Below are 14,530 nucleotides of genomic sequence, written 5' to 3' on the forward strand. Positions count from 1 at the left end.
GGGGGGCTGGGCAGCGCTGGGGAGGGTTCGGTGGCGCGGGGGTTGGCGCAGCCCTCAGCTCTTTTCTTTGGAGTAATATGGCCCTCGCCACCTTACGAGGTGTGCAGGCCTGATATAGAGCATCCCTGACAGGTATTTGTCTAACCGGCTCTTAAAAATCTCCAGTGACTGAGATTCCATAACCTCCCTAGGAAATTTATTCCAGTGCTTAACCACCCTGACAGTTAGGAAGTTTATCCTAATATCCAACCTAAACGGCCCTTGCTGCAATTTAAGCCCATTACTTCTTGTCCTATCTTCAGAGGTTAAAGAGAACAATTTTTCTCCCTCCTCCTTGTAACAACCTTTTATGTACTTCAAAACTCATATGTCCCTGCTCAGTCTTTTTTTCCCATCAGACTAAACAAACCCAAATTTTTTAAATCTTCCCTCATAGGTAATGTTTTCTAGACCTTTCATAGAATCATAGAATATTAGGGTTGGAAGAGACCTCAGGAGGTCATCTAGTCCAATCCCTTGCTCAAAGCAGGACCAACACCAACTAAATCTCTAAAGATGGATATTCCACCACCTCCCTAGGTAACCCATTCCAGTGCTTCACCACCCTCCTAGTGAAATAGTGTTTCCTAATATCCAACCCAGACCTCCCCCACTGCAATTTGAGACCATTGCTTCTTGTTCTGTCATCTGCCACCACTGAGAACAGCCGAGCTCCATCCTCTTTGGAACCCCCCTTCAGGTAGTTGAAGGCTGCTATCAAATCCCCCTCACTCTTCTCTTCTGCAGACTAAATAACCCCAGTTCCCTCAGCCTCTCCTCGTAAATCACATGCCAGAGTCCCCTAATAATTTTCATTGACCTCCGCTGGACTCTCTCCAATTTGTTCACATCCCTTCTGTAGTGGAGGGACCATATCTGGATGCAATACTCCAGGTGTGGCTTCACCAGTGTCAAATAGAGGGGAATAATCACTTCCCTCGATCTGCTGGCAATGCTCCTACTAATACAGCCCAATATGCCATTGGCCTTCTTGGCAACGAGGGCACACTGCTGACTCCTATCCAGCTTCTCATCCACTGTAACCCCTAGGTCCTTTTCTGCACAACTGCTGCTTAGCCAGTCGGTGCCCCGCCTGTAGCGGTGCATGGGATTCTTTCTTCCTAAGTGCAGGACTCTGCACTTGTCCTTGTTGAACCTCATCAGATTTCTTTTGGCCCAATCCTCCAATTTGTCTAGGTCACTCTGGAACCTATCCTTACCCTCCAGCATATCTACCTCTTCCCCCAGCTTAGTGTCATCTACGAACTTGCTGAGGGTGCAATTCATCCCATCATCCAGATCATTAATAAAGATGTTGAACAAAACTGACTCCTGGGGCAAAGTCTGCTTTTCTGAAGTCTAGGGTCTATATTTTGCTACTCTCCTTTCTTCCTTTTGTCAGGATCCTGAATTCAACCATCTCATGGTCACTGCTGCCTAGGTTGTCACCCACTTCTACTTCTCCCCCATTCTTCCCTGTTTGTAAGCAACAGGTCAATCATTTTTGTTGCTCTTCTCTGGACTTTCTCCAGTTTGTCTACATCCTTCCTGAAATGTGGGGCCCAGAACTGGACACAATACTCCAGTTTAGGCCTAATCAGTGCAGAGTAGAATGGAAGAAGTACTTCAATATAGGGCTGTCTCACCTTTTGCCTACAACACTCCCGCTAATACATCCCAGAATGATGTTTGCTTTTTTTGCAACAGTGTTACACTGTTGACTCATAGTTTGTTGTGTGATCCACTATGACCCCCTGAGCTCTTTCTGCAGTACTCCTTCCTAGGCAGTCACTTCCCATTTTCTGTGTGTGCAACTGATTGTTCCCTCCTAAGTAGAGTACTTTGCATTTGTTCTTATTGAATTTCATCCTATTTACTTCAGACCATTTCTCCAGTTTGTCCCGATCATTTTGTGTTTTAATCCTATCCTCCAAAGCACTTGCAATCCTTCCCAGCTTGGTATCAACCACAAGCTTTATAAGTGTACTCTCTACACCATTATCTAAATCATTGATGAAGATACTGAACAGAACCGGACCCAAAACTCATCCGAGTGGGACCCCACTTGATATGTCCTTCCACCTTGACTGTGAACCACTGATGATTACTATCTGGGAATGGTTTTCCAACCAGTTATACACCCACCTTGTAGTTGTATTTCCCAAATTTGTTTATGAGAAGGTCATTCGAGACAATATCAAAATCCTTACTAAAGTCAAAATATACTACATCTACCGCTTCCCCCCCCCCATCCACAAGGCTTGTTACTCTGTCAAAGAAAGGTATTGGGATCATTTTACATGATTTTTCCTTGACAAATCCATGCTGTTACTTATCACCTTATTATCTTCTAGATATCTGCAAACTGATTGCTTAATTATTTCCTCCATTATCTTTCCAGGTACTGAAGTTAAGATGATTGGTCTGCAATTTCCCAGGGTTGTCCTTATTCCCCTTTTTATAGATGGGCACTCTATTTGCCCTTTTCCAGTCCTCTGGAATCTCACCCATCTTCCATGACTTATCGTTGAGTTAAAAGTGCTCAGATACCACAGTGACCTGACATGTGTGGTATGAAAACCTATATAGAACTGAAAAGATTGGAAATGTCAAGGATAGGAAATTTCCTGTATTAAGAGACATAAAATACGGAACAATGGTCACACATTTACTAAGAGGAAAGCATAACTATAGTGGATGACATTTAAGCTTGGTCAGTTGCTGCCAAAAGAACTGTCAACTATTATAGCCTAAGTGTTTAAATTAAATTCATTTCTCACTTCATTCAAGTTCTCAAGTCTAGTCCAGCTATAATCAACATTCTCTGTACTAGTGTGGCAATACTTTATTGCCATTCTTGGCCTTTAAGTCAGTCATCTTCCACTCAGGAAAGTCAATTTAAAAGCACTGCTACGGTGCCATGGGTTTCATATTAAGCAGATTCCTTTTCATTGCATTGTAGCTGCTCATCTCAAACTGACATTAAACACCAATCATCTTTTTGTCAATGTCACAAGCTACATAGTATCGATATGTGATTTTCAAGCAGTAGCTGCAGCAACACATTCTGAATGAAAAATGGAGAAGATAAAAGCAGTAAGAAAAGAATCCTATTTCTAACTGAACTGGGAATTATCTGGGGCCAAATCCTGTTCACTTTACTCATGCAAGTATCCACTCAACCAATATTTTTACTCCTAAGAATTTTAACAGAATTTGTCCCCTGATGTATGAGTAGATTTCAGTGACAGTGTAATGTGCTTACACCAATCTGAATTCAATTCCCTCATGTTCTTCACTGCCACCAATCTTCTTCTTAACTCTCTCTGTACATCTCAGCTACCTGAATGAGTCATAATCTGGTTCTCAGTGTTTTAATTTTCTTCCTGCATTCAAATTCAAGTCACGAGCCAAATTCAGACCTAATGTGCACTCATCCTGACTTTTGGAATTGTTACCACTTACATTATTTCTGAACTTGGCCAGTCATTCTTTCTATGACTGAGGTGCACTCAAGTGAAGTTGTGGGCTCTTCCACAGATTGACTGAAGTCCTGATTAGCCAAAGTTTACTCAAGTTCCCTGAAACTTTCTAATTGTCCAGTTGCTGATTTCAAGTTTGTGAATACAAACCCTGCTGTACTGGTTCCAATGATTATCCAACCCTCCAATTATCTCAAGTTCTGGGGCATCCTCAAGACGTTTTGGCAATCAGGACTGCACTTTAGCTGGCATTTGGTATGGATTAATGTGTTTGACTAATAAGAAATCAAGTGTAGTCTACATAAAGTTTTAAATACATAACTCAATTATTTCTATAACAAGTTTCTTCAACAAGTTAAAAGTACTTGCCCTCCCTCAAGACTACATGCATTCTAAGCTGAAGATTTTTAACTTCACCTGTTTTTGAGGTATCCAAGCCCAAACAAACAAAAAGATTTTGAAAACATTTGAAGTACTGTTTCCCCTATATCAGTGGTTCTCCACCAGGGGTACAGGTAGCCCTGTAGGGTATACAGGAGTCTTCTGGGGGGGTACATCAACTCATCTAGATATTTGCCTTGTTTTACAACAGTATACATAAAAAGCACTATTGCAGTACAAACCAAAATTTCATACAGACAATTACATGTTTATACTGCTCTATATACTATACACTGAAATGTAAGTACAATATTTATATTCCAAATGTGTTATTTTATGATTATATAGTAAAAATGAGAAAGTAAGCCATTTTTCAGTAATAGTGTACTGTGACACTTCTGTATTTTTATGTCTGATTTTGTAAGTAAGAGAGATGAAACTTGGGGGTATGCAAGGCATATCAGACTCCTGAAGAAAAAGTATCATATGGGGCAGTGGCTCTCAACCTAAAAATTGCCCAACTGGTATTTTACCAAACATCGCTATAAAGGAAAAACCAAACAAACTAGCTTTTTGCTGATAGTACGCAGGATAAATCTCAGACCAAATTATATTTTTATTAGCATTATTAATATCTGAGAATAAAGGTTTATACTGAAAAGTATCTCCTCAGACTTAACTATAATATTTACTACTGCCACACTAAAATGAGGGTTTTTGATGTCCCAGTTAGTCACAGTAACAATACAGTACTTAATATATTACATCTGCAAAGGGCTTTTCAAACATTGTCAAATTGTTTAGCAGCTAAAAATAGACAATAGACTGAAGAAATTTCTCTGGAACTTTTTCAATGCTAAATAAGAATTTCTTTCATTATTTATAAACTTGGTAAAACAAAAAGGTCTACGAAACAACAACATACTGAATTTTAAACTATCTTGTGACCATATTATTTACCCGGCATGTCATCACTAGATTCCTTTCTTTAGAGTCTCATCCAAATAATAAAAACCCTTACAAAATGTATCTGAAAAACAACTTTTGAACAATCCCTGCAGGCCCTGATCCTGTATGCTTCCCCATGTGGGCTGACCCCAAGACTCTGCAAATGCAAGTGATTCACCCACGTGGTACAGCTAAGTCTTAAGAGTCCAATCCTGATCCCTTTTATTTCAAGAGAAGTTTTGCTATTCACATTCATAGGAACATGAATTTACTTTCTAAATTGAATAATCTGCAAGTTATTCCCACACATACTAACACCCCTCTCCCCCAATACTAAAGCAAACCATATTCTAATCTTTTGGAAATTTACACCTTTAAACCAAATATACCTGAGCTCAACAATATTGATATTTTTCATCAGGGTGTGTAAGAACATTCTTTAAACATAGCCATCCAGATCCATTTTTAAAGTCTGGCTTCAGTCTGAATGGCGATTTTTCAAAAGTGGCAACATGGGATTCCAGGCTTATTGTTTCTCAATTATTTCATACAAAATCTGTTCTGTGTATATGGGGTTGAAGTTTGGTTGGTTGTTTTAATTGCCAGCCCTACAAATTCAGCTAGGAACTTGAAAGCCAACCTGTGTTTTTCCTGGCTCATCCATCAAGACTAATAAAGACTCCATAGACTAAACTCTGCCTTCAGTTACTCCTGTGCAATCCCATAATCATTAGATTCTTTAAATTGCTGCACCTGAACAACCCCGTGGTTTTCAGTAGGGCTGCCCAGGTTTAACCAATAGGGTTGTTTTCAATGTAACCAAGGGCCAAATTTGGTCCTGCAACTGGAAGTAAGGCACCAATCCTGCAAATATCTCCCCATTTATTTAAGCACATGAGTAGTTTCATTGAAGTCCATGGTATTGGAGATTCCTCTAACATGCATCAGCTAGGAAAAAATTCAGATCCCTTTTTTTAGTTGGTGGGCTAAAGCTTATTTTTGTCCCTAAATTAAGTAGATACCAGTCTAAATACAAACAAGAACAGCTGTGGCATTTAAGAAGATGCCATTTTACAGGCACTTTTCAGAGTAGAAACACAGGGCTTTTTGTTTCAGAAACAAAGTTGTCTAAAACCTAATGTGTCACATTTGAGACCAGAGCAACTTTTTGTATACAAGTTATAAACCTTCAAGGCTAGTAAAAGGGGATAGGGAGATTAAAATAGAAATATTGACTCATCTATCAATAGTCATTAGTGCAAAGAGAAGCCACTGAACAACGCATGAAAAGTCCTGTTCGATTTATTTCAGAGCACATTTTATACGCCTGGTGACATGCAATCCCGATGTTTGAACTAAAGTGACGGATACATACAACAGTGCAGATCCCAGCTGAAGTACTGCGGTATAAAAACAATCCCTTCCACCTCGCCTCTAGGATGACTTATTTTTCGATCACACACACACCCTAAAACGAGACTCTGGTTGTTCTAACCTTACAATGCAGCCAACACCATCGCCGGGCACAGAAACCCCAAGCATCAGTCACTGTTTAAGCGTCTCCTTGGCAACCAAGCTTCCCTACAGACCCCTCCCTGGCTGGGGGGGGGGGTGCAGGACTCCACTGACAGGTTGGGGGAACTAAGAGGAGGGTGATTGATTCGCGCGGGGACAGTGGAACCCTTGCAGACGGGACTCCCTTCCATTGCAGGTTGCGGTTCTCCAGCCCTGGCCCCCCCACCAGCCCCACTGCACAGCCCCGGGGGCAGTGACCCCTGATTAGGTAACAGCAGCAGGCGCCTCCTGGCGCACAAAGGGCTCGCTCACCTCCCCGGGCGACACAAAGCGGCTGCGGCTCTGCCCCAGCCTCGGCCGGGTGCTGTCTCTCACGCGCCGGGCGGCCGGGAGTCTCTCCGCTGTCTCGGTGCTTTTGGGAGCCAGGCGAAGCGAAGGAACCGCACCGGCCGGGCTGCCCGCACCGCGCCAGCACAGCGGGACTGAGGGGCTGGCAGCGGCTGGGCAGGAGGAGCTTCTCCTCTGCCTCCTCCCCGCAGGCGGCGGCAGCGGCGGCCCGGGCCCCTTCCCTCAAGTGCGCAGCGGCGGCAGCACAGACCGGGCGGCACTGCACGCACCTGCAGGAGGAGGAGCTCGGCACGGGCATCGGGAGGGCTGGCGGGCTCGCTCGCTTGCAGGGGCACGGCTGGCGGGCACCAGGCGAGCTCCTGTGCCCACCCACTGAGCAGCATCGGCCCCTGCCCTCTCCCATGCGCATCCTTCCCCCCACCCCTTTCAGCTGCCTTGGCCTGGCCAGAGCTATATGCGGCGGAGAGGAAGGATAGGCTAGTGGCTCACAGGCTTCCTGGGCCAGTCCCGCCGGGTGTGTCTGCCCCCCACGTTAGGGTGTAATTGCACTGTGGGGAGGCAGCCCTCTGCTGGCTTTAAACTAACTAGCCCAGGTGACGATACTAGTGAAGATGTGGCAACACAGGCTTCGCAGTAGGCTAGCAATGCATACCAGCAGCCCTCGGTGGGCTTGGGCTTGTATGAGGGCAGCTAGCCTGCATTGACACCCCATGCCACCATGTCTCCACTACTGTCATTACCTGGGCTAGCTAGTTTATAGTGAGTGTGGGTATGCTTATCCTCATTACAATGACACCTTAATTTGCAGCACCTCTCTGGCCCTAAGTTCCTCATCTGTAAAAGAGGGACAATACCCCCCTACCTCACAGGGGTGTTTTGATGGTAAACACATTAAAGACTGAGTTGCTCAAATGCTATGGTATTAGGGCTGTAGACGTACCTAAAATTGATTATTACCAAACCTGTTATGTGGCATGATAAATTTGCCTAGCACTTTAGTATCATAGCTAAAACACAATCCCTGCCCCAAGTGCTTACAGTCTAAACAACACAGACAGGGACTGACAAAACGCACAATTTGAGGACAGAAAAGTGAGGGGATTATTAATGATGGAATGAAAAGATGGATCACCCATGTGAGCTGTGACCTAAAGTGATCTTAAAGGAGAGATTTCAGAGTAGCAGCCGTGTTAGTCTGTATCCGCAAAAAGAACAGGAGTACTTGTGGCACCTTAGAGACTAACGAATTTATTTGAACATAAGCTTTCGTGGGCTACATCCCACTTCTTTGGATGCATCCGAAGAAGTGGGATGTAGCCCACGAAAGCTTATGCTCAAATAAATTTGTTAGTCTCTAAGGTGCCACAAGTACTCCTGTTCTTTTTAAAGGAGAGAGCAAATGTATCATGTATCTAACAGCCATGTTCAGACTGTCCACTGGGGTACTCTCCTTTAGAGGCCTGGCCTGACTGACTACTAAAAAAAGAATCCACTTATTGATTGTCAGGATGTGCTCACTAAAAGCCAGTCATAGTTAAGAATTTATTTGAAGAGTGAAATTTTTCTATGGTTATTGGAAACTAGAAGCTAGACAGCTGGCAACGCACTGTGTTCACAGAGAGAAGGAATATATTTATTTATTTCCCACTTCCTCTCAAGAACAATAATGATTTTCTAGTTATGTCATTTACAAAGTGTATGCTTCTGCTAAAGAGATGGACAAATTATCCTTACAAATATACCTGTCAGACCTGTGTGTGTGTGTATACACACACATACAATAAGGCATATATGCCACAAATAGAGACATATATTTTTTAATGTTTTTAAAAATCTGACTGGACTTGGAGACTGGATTTTATGTAATTTCTTTCTAGCTGCAACAGAAGGCAGCATTACCAGCTGCCAAAACATGGCCCTCCTTCAGCCTTAGGATAGTGCTTGGGTGAACTCGAAACTGAGGCTGTTTTCACACATGGGAACAGGCATTTATTTTACTTTGTTTTGACAAAATAAAGGAGCAGTAAATTATAAATCTCGGCTCTGCACTTGCATAGCTATGAGGCCCATGGGACATTGAGAGGTGCCAGCTAATATTTGTACAAAAGCGGGGGGAGGGTTCTAGCCAGTTGTAGGGAGCTTTCAAAGAAGCATTTTTCCTGGTAGCCTTTTGATACAGTGGGTAGATTTTGCTGCTAGTACAGTTTTAATATCTGGGCCTCAGTACTTATGCAAGAAAGAAAAGATTATTTTATATACACAAAACTAGGGATCACCAGACCTAGGTTCTGCCTCAGATTTACTGTTGCCAGTCATGTCAGCAAGAATTTTCAGATTTATGTGTCTGGTTCAAAATCCATTGAAGTTAGTACGAATCTTTCTGTTGCTTTGGATCTGGTCTTAAATAAGTAAAGTTTGTGGGCCAGATCTTCAGCTGGTGTAAATGGACCCCAGTTTCCTCCAGAGATGGAGGATCTGGCCCTGTGTTTGCAATGATGAGCTGCCAAAAACTTAACAACCGGTTCCCTCCTCACCCCACGAGGGGGTCATGGCCCGCCCCCCCGAGATTCCTGCCCTATCCACCCCCCCACGTTCCTTGACACCCCCCCCCGGGACCCCTGCCCCATCCAACCACCCCTTCTCTCTGTCCCCTGACTGCCCCTGGAACCCTTGCCCCTGACTGCCTCCCACCGCCCCATCCAACCCCCGCTCCTTCCTGACTGCCCCCCGGGACCCTTGCCCCCATTCAATCCCCCTGTTCCCTACCCTCTGACCGCCCTGACCCCTATCCACTCCGCCCCGAACTCCCCTGCCCTCTATCCAACACCCCCTCCCTGCTCCCTGCACCCTTACTGCACTCCCTGGAGGTGGCTGGTGGCGCTACAGCCGCACCGCTTGAGCCGGGCCAGGCGGCTGGAGCCGGAGCCCAGGCCGGGCTGGGCCGGGCAGCTGGAGCCAGGCCAGGCCGGGCGGCTGGGGCCGTGCAGTGCCTGGAGCCAGGCCGCGCAGAGCCTGGAGCCAGGGGTGGGGCGGGGAGGGCGTGGAGTGGGGCGGGGAGTTCCGGAGCTTTACTGGTTGTTAAATTTAAAAGCCCTTTTAGAACTGGTTGTCCCGCGAGACAACCGGTTCTAAAAGGGCTTCTAAATTTAACAACCGGTTCCTGAGAACCAGTGAGAACCGGCTCCAGCTCACCACTGTGTGTTTGCATGTTGCTTGCTATATGAGACCATTTTACTGACTTCATTTGTCTAAGTAGACTTCTAATAAACACCATTTCCTGTCATCTCTCTTAGCTACATCCTTTTAATTAGGAAAATCTACACTAAATGTGAAATCCTGTCTAGTTCATTTGTAGCATGACTTTTTATTTAAAGGAAGTGCTGTAATACAAGGGGACGAGGTGTATGTATTCTGTTTTTTTTTGAGCTTGGAGGGCTACAACAAACCACTTAAAAGCCATTCTGCAAATAGAGGCTGCTAAGCATTGCAGAAACCTATGGGATCTGTAGCTGGCTCTGGTGCCAGTATATCTAAAGGAATGATCTAAGGCAGGGGTGGGCAAACTTTTTGGCCTGAGGGCCACATCTGGGTGGTGAAATTGCATGCAGGGCAGAGGCAGGGGGTTGGGGTGCAGGAGGGAGTGCAGGGTGTGAGAGGGGGTACGGTGTGCAGGAAGGGGCTCAGGGCAAGGGGTTGGGGCAGAGGTAGGGTGCGGGGTGTATCAGGGAGCTCAGGGAAGAGGGTTGGAGTGCAGGAAGGGTGCGGAGTACAGGAGGGGGCTCAGGGCAGGGGTACAGGGAGGAGTGTGGGTGCGGCAGGAGGCTCAGGGCAAGGGGTTGGGGTGCAGGAGGGGTGTGCTGTGCGGCAGGGGCTCAGGGAAGGGAGTTGGGGTGCAGAAAGGATGCGGCAGGGGGCTCAGGGCAGGGAGTTGGGGTGTAGGGTGCAGGAGGGATTCAGGCTCCGGCCCGGTGCTGCTTACCTGGAGCAGCTCCAGGGTGGCAACGGCCTGCCCTGGCCCCAGCCCGGCCCCGCGCCGCTCCGGGAAGTGGCTGGCACCACATCCCTGACGCTCCTGGGGGATAGGGGGCAGAGGGCTCCGCGTGCTGCACTTGCTTGCGGGTACTTCTCCCGAAGCTCCCATTGGCCGTGGGGTTCCCCATTCCCAGCCAATGGGAGCTGTGAGAGCGGTGCCTGGAGGCGAAGACAGCATACAGAGCTCTCTGTCCCCCTCCATCAGGGGCCGCAGGGACGTGGTGCCAGCCACTTCCAGCAGTGGCATGGGGCCCGCAGTGCCATGGGGGTGGCAATCCCATGGTCCGGATCCATCATAGCAACTGTGTGTGCAGTTTCGGGTCTTCATGGCACTCGTGCACCGGCGAAGAACACCATTCGTTCCCAGAGTGAAAAGAAAAGAAGAAGACATGTTACCATCTTACCTGCCCTGCACCTGGAGAATGTCACCATCCAGAGAGTTCCTGGTCCACTTCTTCTGTCCTGACATCCATCAAGGGACTCTCTAGTGTTCCTCCTCCAAGAGTTTCAATTACCTATGGAGTAGAGGTCCTGGACTTCACCACCGTCACTGATGTGCTGGGAATTGAGTGAGAAAGCAATTAGGGTTTCTAAGTTGGGGGTCATATTTCTTGAATGCCAGGGTGGGTTTAGTTTCATTCTTGAGCCTGAGCTTCACGCTCGCAGGGAAGAGCTGCAGCGTCACTGGGTTTGTTTGTTATATAGCTATTAGTCATTTACATTTACCCCTTCCCTATCTGTGTAATCCTATCCCCTAATACATTTACCTGTTTGTTTTGAACCTTATCTCTTGTCAGTTATATTTATTGTGCACCACACAAGGGGAGAGGGGTGGAGATCTGCACCAGTCCACCGGTGACAGATACGGCAGTGGGCGAACCTGCTCTTCTGAGAAAAAGGGGCCTATTTCTATTCCGATACCTACACCACTTTACACATTCAGAGTTATCTTGGCTCCCCTTTGAGATAACAACCCCTGTGAGGTAGTAAAGTGCTATTACCCATTTTACAGATGGGAGCTGTAGCATAGAAAGACTAGGTTACTGGCTCCAGATCACACAGGAACCCTCTGATAGTGTAGAAAATTGAACTTGAGTCTTTCAAGTCCCAGCCTAGCATCCTAACAACTGAACCATCCTTCTTTCTCTATGGTAAAGCCAAATATTTAATTATGGTATACTCCTCATTCTACTGGTGATATGCTTTACTGAGATGCAGTCATCTTTCATCTTTTTATAAGCCACTTCAATTCAGTTTTCTTCTAGCACATGTTCTTACATTCACTCTCAAATTATATCTATCTCAGATCAAAACTACCTATATGGGTAAGTATATTCCTTATTTCATCTGTGATCTTATTTATGAAAATTTCCTATTTTCATTTATTGTCCGACCCTGCAGTGGGAGAATCAGACTCCTTGATCTTGTTTATAAAGTATGTGGGTGACTATGAGAATCTACTCAAACTAATTGACCAGCTGTCATTTCATGAATTTTACTAGTCATGAAGGATGTTACAGGCAATAAAGGAGTTTTGAGATACTACTCAGGAAATCTTGTTCTGCATTCTACTATTGTACATAGAAAACTGAGTTAACTTAGGCCCTGGTCTTGTAATTTCTTGTGCAGAGAGTGGAAAGCTGTGCCTGTGTGACGTCTCATTGAAGCCCGCCCATGTGAAGAAGCTGCAATATTGGGGCTTTAGAGCTTAATCCCATTCTTATTATGTAGGCAATAAACTGTTGAGTCTATAAGAACTGGATAGCATCCCTTTAAATAGTTTGGGAGCCTTCTAGTGAGCCTCCCTGTCTTCTATTGCAGTAGCCATAGAACCCTGCCAGAGCACCAGTGTGCATATACAGGTAGGCCTTGTATATTAGTAAACATGGTTATATGGAAATAATGTGTGTTCATGTAGTGTCCACGTATCCTTAATGTAGAGAGCAAAGACACAACAAAACTCCCGTTGATTTCAATGGAAGTAGGCGAATGTTGTAGCGTACTTTATGTAGTATTAGGGAATAAATCATTTGCTGCATTCTGTACATCAATAATAATAAATAATTAGTAATAATGCAGCAATATCTTTCAGATTTGTGTTTCACTCTAGAGACTAATGAAACTCTAGATATCCTGTGGATATATTAGGGAGGACTACTAACAAAATGTTTTGAACTAGGTGTACACCAAATCTCGTTGGGATGAATGAAATATTTATGTGCCTTGGTACTGTTAATCTATTTAAATATCAATCAGTCTTATCTTACCTTATCTCAAAGGCAAATCTAATACTACCTTTTTGTGGTAGTAAGGCAAAGTGGGAATAAAGCTACTTTCCACTGTGATTACAATAGGGGTAGAAGGCTAAACATTATAGTTAGGAACATAAGAACTACCATACTTAATCAGAGCAGTGGTCCCTCAGGTCCAGTACCCTGTCTCTGACAGTGATCTGCACCAGATGCTCCAGAGAAAGGTGCAAGAAACCCTGTAGTAGACATTTATGAGATAACTGCCCACACGAAAAGTTTCCTCCTAATCCCCATTGGTTTATGCCCCAAAGAATGAAAATTTATTTCCCTTCCCAAACTCTTGGGTTTTTATTCAAATCCCTGCATAGACCTGGATTCTTCCCACCATTATTATTATTTATTATTGTATTACTGTAGCACCTAGGGGTCTCAGTGCTGGGCCTGGACCCCATTGTGCTAGGCGCTGTACAAAGATAGAACCAAAAGATTTTCCCTGCCTCAAAGAGCTTACAATCTAAGTATTCCTCATTTCAATCAACCTTGGCCATACCCAGCTCTCATTGAAGTAATGAAAGTTTTTGCATTAACTTCAGTGAGAGCAGGATTAATACTTAACTGATTATTATGAATAATAGGCAAAGAAAGAAATGCACATACTGATCTGTATCAGAGAAAGTCTGTGCTCAGGTTCAGAATACTGAGCTATGGTAATCTCTTTGAAAGAATTATTTCTATTTTTCCCCTGTGTGTACAGTAGGTTCATTCTCTGTCAGGAAGATGTGAGTATGAGACGACAGCAATGACAATAACATAAGAATGACCATAAGGGTCAGATCAGTAGCCCATTTAGCTCACTATCCTGTCTTCTGACAGTGGCCAGTGCCAGACACTTCAGAGAGAATTAACAGAACAGGGAAATTATTGAGTGATCCATCCCCAGTCATCCACTCCCAGCTTCTGGCAGTTAGAGGTGTAGGGATATCCAGAGCATGGGGTTGCACCCCTGACCATCTTGGCTAATAGTCATTGATGGACCTATCTTCCATGAATTTATCTAATTCTTTTTTGGACCCAGTTATACTGTTGACCTTTACAGCATCCCCTGCCAACAAGTTCCACAGGTTGACTGTGAGTTGTGTGAAGAAGTATTTCCTTATGTTAGTTTTAAACCTGCTCCCTATTAATTTAATTAGGTTCTTGTGTTATGTGAAGGGGTAAAAAAATCTTCCCTACGCACTTTCTCCGCACCGTTCATGATTTGATAAACCTCTAGCATATCCTCCTCCCTTAGTTGTCTCTTCTCTAAGCTGAACAGTCACAGTCTTTTAAATCTCTCCTCGTGTGACAGCTGTTCAATACCCTCTTCCTGGAATGACTCTTTAAGAGTTTAAAGGTCCAACTCTAGATACCTGGGAGGAAGACATGTTTGGGAGGAAACTCCATTACTGTTTCTTTAAGGGACCAGGACCAGGACGGTAGGGCAGAGAGGGTAGGGCAAATCTCCTCTCTCACCCAACCAATTGGAAATGAACT

At 44.7% G+C, this 14,530-nt stretch overlaps 1 protein-coding gene across 7 annotated transcripts in view; it reads right to left on the reverse strand.

The window, feature by feature from the left end:
* Positions 1-6,924, reverse strand: part of KLHL32 (kelch like family member 32) — a 194,407-nt gene extending 187,483 nt beyond the window's left edge. For 3 of the 7 annotated variants that reach the window (XR_004645182.1, XR_004645181.1, XM_034766004.1), the window contains exon 1: positions 6,678-6,919. The gene's annotated coding sequence lies outside the window, so the exon portion shown is untranslated. Of the gene's footprint in view, positions 1-6,677 lie in introns of all 7 variants that reach the window. The other 4 variants (XM_034766005.1, XM_034766006.1, XM_034766008.1 and 1 more) reach the window with 4 other exon arrangements.
* Positions 6,925-14,530: the final 7,606 nt, after the last annotated feature.

Source organism: Trachemys scripta, chromosome 3, assembly GCF_013100865.1.
Source record: "Trachemys scripta elegans isolate TJP31775 chromosome 3, CAS_Tse_1.0, whole genome shotgun sequence".
Lineage (NCBI taxonomy): Eukaryota > Metazoa > Chordata > Testudines > Emydidae > Trachemys > Trachemys scripta.